The sequence below is a fragment of the Pan paniscus genome, chromosome 3 (assembly GCF_029289425.2).
Source record: "Pan paniscus chromosome 3, NHGRI_mPanPan1-v2.0_pri, whole genome shotgun sequence".
Taxonomy (NCBI): Eukaryota; Metazoa; Chordata; class Mammalia; order Primates; family Hominidae; genus Pan; species Pan paniscus.
Genome location: NC_073252.2, coordinates 123,502,797 through 123,508,036, shown reverse-complemented (window position 1 = coordinate 123,508,036; position 5,240 = coordinate 123,502,797). Strand labels below are relative to the sequence as shown.

At 37.8% G+C, this 5,240-nt stretch overlaps 1 pseudogene; it reads left to right on the top strand.

Moving 5' to 3' along the window:
• The first annotated feature begins 290 nt into the window (after positions 1-290).
• On the top strand, positions 291-1,322 carry LOC100995629 (transmembrane protein 248-like; annotated as a pseudogene).
• The last annotated feature ends 3,918 nt before the right edge of the window (positions 1,323-5,240 follow it).

The window sequence follows — 5,240 nt, the reverse complement described above, 5'->3', positions numbered from 1 at the left end:
TTATCTTGTCCCGCAGACATCTTAGTCAGCCTCTATTAAAACTTTCTAAAACATAACAGGTTATATTCATTACATTTAATTAAAGACATTCAACAAAGGAACTTCTGTGGGAAAGTTCAAGATTGAGCAATTTTTAAGAATATTTAAATGTGGTTACAAGAGTCAAGCAGACCCCATGTTGCAGCTTCAGGAGCTCAGCTGGTCTCTGGTCCTCACCTTGGCCCTATGGACCCGGCTGGACATTGCCCCCAGCACAGTGGGGAGCCTGGTGCCCAGTGGCCCTGCAACTGATGCACACCATTGAGCAGCTGGCTGGCTGGGCCTGCAGGCACACAGGTGTCAGCCAAGTTTGGGTGGAGCTTATCAGAATAATTTTTAACATCAACCCCAAGGAGAATCTGAAGGTATACATCATCGGTCAGCCTCCTTGTTGGTCTTTATGATCACTGTGGGCACCATGGCATAGCTTTCCCAACCCTGGACTGTTTCTTCAAAATCAAGGAGATTAAGTCACCAGAAATGGCAGAAGATTGGAATACTTTTCCACTATGGTTTAATGATTTGGACTTGTGTGCACCAGAAAATGAAACATTAGGGCATCTCAAAAATGACACCAAAACTTTGGGAAGCATAATGACCATGCAGGCCAGAGCATCGCCAGAACATCCACCAGGTCTTCCCAGGCCCTGGAGGATTCAGGCCCAGTTAACATCTCAGTCAAAATCACCCTAACCCTGGACCCACTCAAATTATTTGGAGGGTACTCTCATGGCATCACTCATCTGTATTCAGTCATTTTAGGTCATCAGATTGGACTTTCCGACAGAGAAGCCCACGAAGAGGTAAATATTACCTTTACTCTGCCTGCAGCTTGGACATCAGATAGCTGTGCTCTTGATGGTCACCATGAGCAGATGGTGTTCACAGCCTGCATGATCCTCACGGACAGCCCGGGTGTGTTCCCCATCACTGTGCAGCCACCGCACCGTGTTTCTGACACATACAGCAATGCCACACTCTGGTGCAAGATCTTTAGAACTGACAGAAAGGCCAACACAGAATACGCACAAGATTACAGCCTTTTCTGTTGTTAGAAAAGGCCCATTGAAAAAGACTATCATGTTTTTAATCCCAAGCATACAGTTATTGCTCCAGATGATGACTGTTCATTAATAAATTTGCATCTAATGCATACCAGTTACTTCCTCCTCATGATGGTGATAATAGTGTTTTGCTATACTGTTATCAAAGGCAGACCCAACAAATTGTGTCAGAGCAATCCTAAATATTGTCCTGAGAAGACAGCTTTGGCTGACACCTAATCCCACAGTTTCTTGTTTTCTGAGAGAGACTGAGAGAACCATAATCCTTGCCTGTTGAACCCAGCCTGGGCCTGGACACTCTGTAATACATTATCTTGCAATGTTGGGTTATTCCAACCAAAGACATTTAAAGTGCCTGTAACTTATTTGTATGTATGTATGTATGTATGTATGTATGTATGTATTTATTTTGAGACGGAGTCTCACTCTGTCTCCCAGGCTGGAGTGCAGTGGCACGATCACAGCTCACTGCAACCTCAGCCTTCGGGGTTCAAGCCATTCTCCTGTCTCAGCCTCCTGAGTAGCTGGGATTACAGGTGTGTGCCACCATACCCGGCTAATCTTTTTATTTTTAGTAGAGATGGGGTTTCACCATGTTGGTCAGGCTTGTCTCAAACTCCTGACCTCGTGATCCGCCTGCCTCGGCCTCCCAAAGTGCTAGGATTACAGGTGTGAGCCACTGCGCCTAGCCTATTTGTACATCTTTATAAAAATCAATTTGGAAGTTGGTCCAATGATGCAAATGCTTTGCACTGGGTGCAACCAGAGTCTTCCACCTCACCTCTGGACTTGGGGACCTGGTGGGATATTTCCACATAGCACTAGAGAGGATTCGTGGATCTTGCCATGTTAGAGCAAGTCATGATGTTTCTACCAAGGCCACAGACAGGTTTCATTGCTGGTGGAATTAAGGTTTGGTTTGGTTTTTGTTTTAGCCCAATATGTACAGACCATTTGAAACAGCCTGTACCTTTGGTATGATATTGCATTTCCAAAGTCATCAATCCATTTTGTGGATTTTACATGTCTATGGCTTAATAATTACAGTAAAAATAATACCTTTTTTTCCCATTTTGCTTGCAAAAAAACCTAAGTTTTTTTCTTTTTGAAGAAAAAATAAAATAGTTGCATTTTAAAACCAAAAAATGCAGTCATATCAACACTTTAAAATGTAAAAAAGGAAAGAACAACATCAAGTAAATAGAAATAAATGTAAATCCAAAAGGACACTCACATTTATGGCCAAATTCATCCCAAGCTCACAATTTTTTTAAAAAAACTACCATGTTTAGATCAGGCCTTGATAAGCCAAATCTAAATAAAGTTTTATTGGAACACAGCTACATTCATTCATTTACACATTGTCTGTGGCTGCTTTTTGCCTATAGTGGCAGAGTTAAAGAGTTGTACAGAGAGCGCATGTCCTGCAAATCCCAATGTTTACTATCTGTCCCATTACAGAAAAAGTTTGCTGATACCTGCTCTAGATGATTGTGTTAAATCTGCTCAGTTATTTTCAACCAGTGTTGCACATGTGTAGTGCCACCTACAGTGAGTCCAGGCCCAAGCTGGAAATGTGTTATAGTGTCTGCTAAAGACATTTCTAACTCTGGTTTCTCCATCAGTATTAATTACAACACAGTCCTCTGAGTTCAAAAATACTTGCACATCAGGGATAGTTATATTTTAGAGATTGTGTGCAAACTTAACTCACATGCCTATTTTTGTGGGGTAAATAGCCAGACAATATATGATAAATGTGTTATATAACAAAACAAATTACACATACGTGGGGAAAATGTCCCATTTTCCTAATAGATTCATACATTCTGTAGTTCATATATTTATGGTACTTTTCTGTTTTTTTTAAAAAAAAGTAAATTAGGTTTGTCAAGAGGCCAGAAATTATTGAGCAGAAACAAAATGAACAACCTCTGTTCTGATCAGCTTAAGCCAACTACATATCTCACAAAAGCAAAGCCATCTTTTTCCACAAGTATCACATGTGTCTGTCTGCCTGTTTGGGAAAGGCCTATGAAACCTAAGGGGAGTTATTATGTTACTGATGAAAAGCTCCAATCTGTAACGCATATGTGCATTTCAGTATATAGTATCTGCTTATTTTCATTAAATTGCATTAAATGCTTCAATATGTAACACAGTCATCTTCCTTAGGATGCGTATACTTGTGGAATTCTTTGTGGTATCCCTGGGAATCCCTTTACCGTGTATCCATGGCATTCTGCCTTTACTGGGCTCATTTCTTCCTACTCCCTGGAATATTTATCAAAGGAAGTTTTTCCTTTCCTACTCTAAGGTTTTGCTTTTTGTCCCCAAGCTACCATTTTGAACTGAAAGCAAAGGCAAAGAACAATATATTTGGGGAAAGAATCTAACACTACTAGAAATTACTGCACAGTATCTGTTTTCTTACTTAAAGGCAGAAACAGAAGTTTTCTTCTCTCATCTTTACCCCCAAACTTCTGTAGTTTAGACCTAGGTTAAGGCCCAAAGTAGCAGAACAAAGAAAGCAAATATTTTCCAAGTAGGGAAATTTCATCATTCATACCTATTCACCATAGTGAATATGGGAGGGGAATAATTATTTTTGTATGCACTTCTATTCTCTGCTACAAGGCGTACAGTCTACATATGAACTTAAAAATAGTTTATCTGCAAACTTTTTCCCCACATATTCTTTAATTATGTTATTCCCGAAAAAATAAATGCAAATGTGCCCCGACATTTAAACATTACTTTATAAACATGCTTGTGTAAACATCAGATAACATATGTACAGTGGTTTTTCTCTTCACTATTCTAGCTTAACCATTCATCTTTTAAATCACATTGACAGTAGTGGGCCAGACAGATAATATATAATTAATAAGGTTTCTTTTTAGTCAAAGTAAAATTCATGTCCTAAATGCATATCATTTCCAAATTTTCTACTTCACTAGCTGAAAGCCATCAATGTGTTCATTTTGAAGGCAAATGACCTATTTCTTTTGAAATATAAAAATCAAACAAGCCCTTATTTGTGTTTGTACTGGGAAAAACATTAATATTTAATATCCATTAAAAGTAATTGCAAAACTCACAATTATTGTTGCACCAAGCTAGTGACAAAAGTGAGACATCAGAATAAAACAATTCTAAGTGAAATTCAATTGTTACATATTAATTTAAATACAAATTTATTCAGGAAGTTTGCCACCTAGAAAGAACAAAAACTTCTGAGGGTATATGGCATACTTTGATACCTAAGTATAAAAGAAAGTGACTCTAGAAATCCAGTAAGTGTAGAGCTTGATGAGATTGTTTGCTTACATCTGGATGAGTCATTATAACAAACAAACTCACAGTTACAGTTTTCAAACTTGTGTTTATATTTATCCAAGGATTCCTGAACCTTTGTCACTTCCTACGCCAACTGGAGGAATTTCACAGAAGGTGGGAGGGATGACAGCCACAGACCTAACACTTAGGCGCTCATAAGTTATGCTGTATATACCTATCCTTCTGGTTTCATCTGCCCCACTTTTGGAGTGAGAAGATCCACACCAGACGGCAGGAGAGAGAAGAATATCTTTTCAAGTCCAGATGTTTATGGGTATTTTGAAGCAAATAAGCAATTCTCATCCAGTTTAGGTGGAAGAAGTGAAATGTACATTAAAATAATATTCATTTTGACTTAAAGGTTTATTTTCTCCTAATAGATCATCTATGTAAAATAAATAATTTAGAATTTATTTTCAATAGTAATGGTAATGTCAATAATGGTACTGTTAATAATTAATGGCATAAAAATAGTACATTTGCCAGGCACTATTCTAAGCAATTTATACACAATAAACTTGTTTAATCTTCAACACTTCACAAGTCTGAAGCAAATATATATATGTGTGTGTGTGTGTGTATATATATATATATATATATATACACATATAAAATAATTTGTCCAAGGTCACACCGAGAGGAGAAGCAGTCTGTCTCCAGATCCAAACCATCTCCCAAGTTACATATATATATGTGTGTGTGTATATATATATATGTGTTTGTGTATATATATATATAGTTATATAGTTATATAGCTATATATATATTATAGGGTAGAGGAGAAAAGGAAAAACTTCC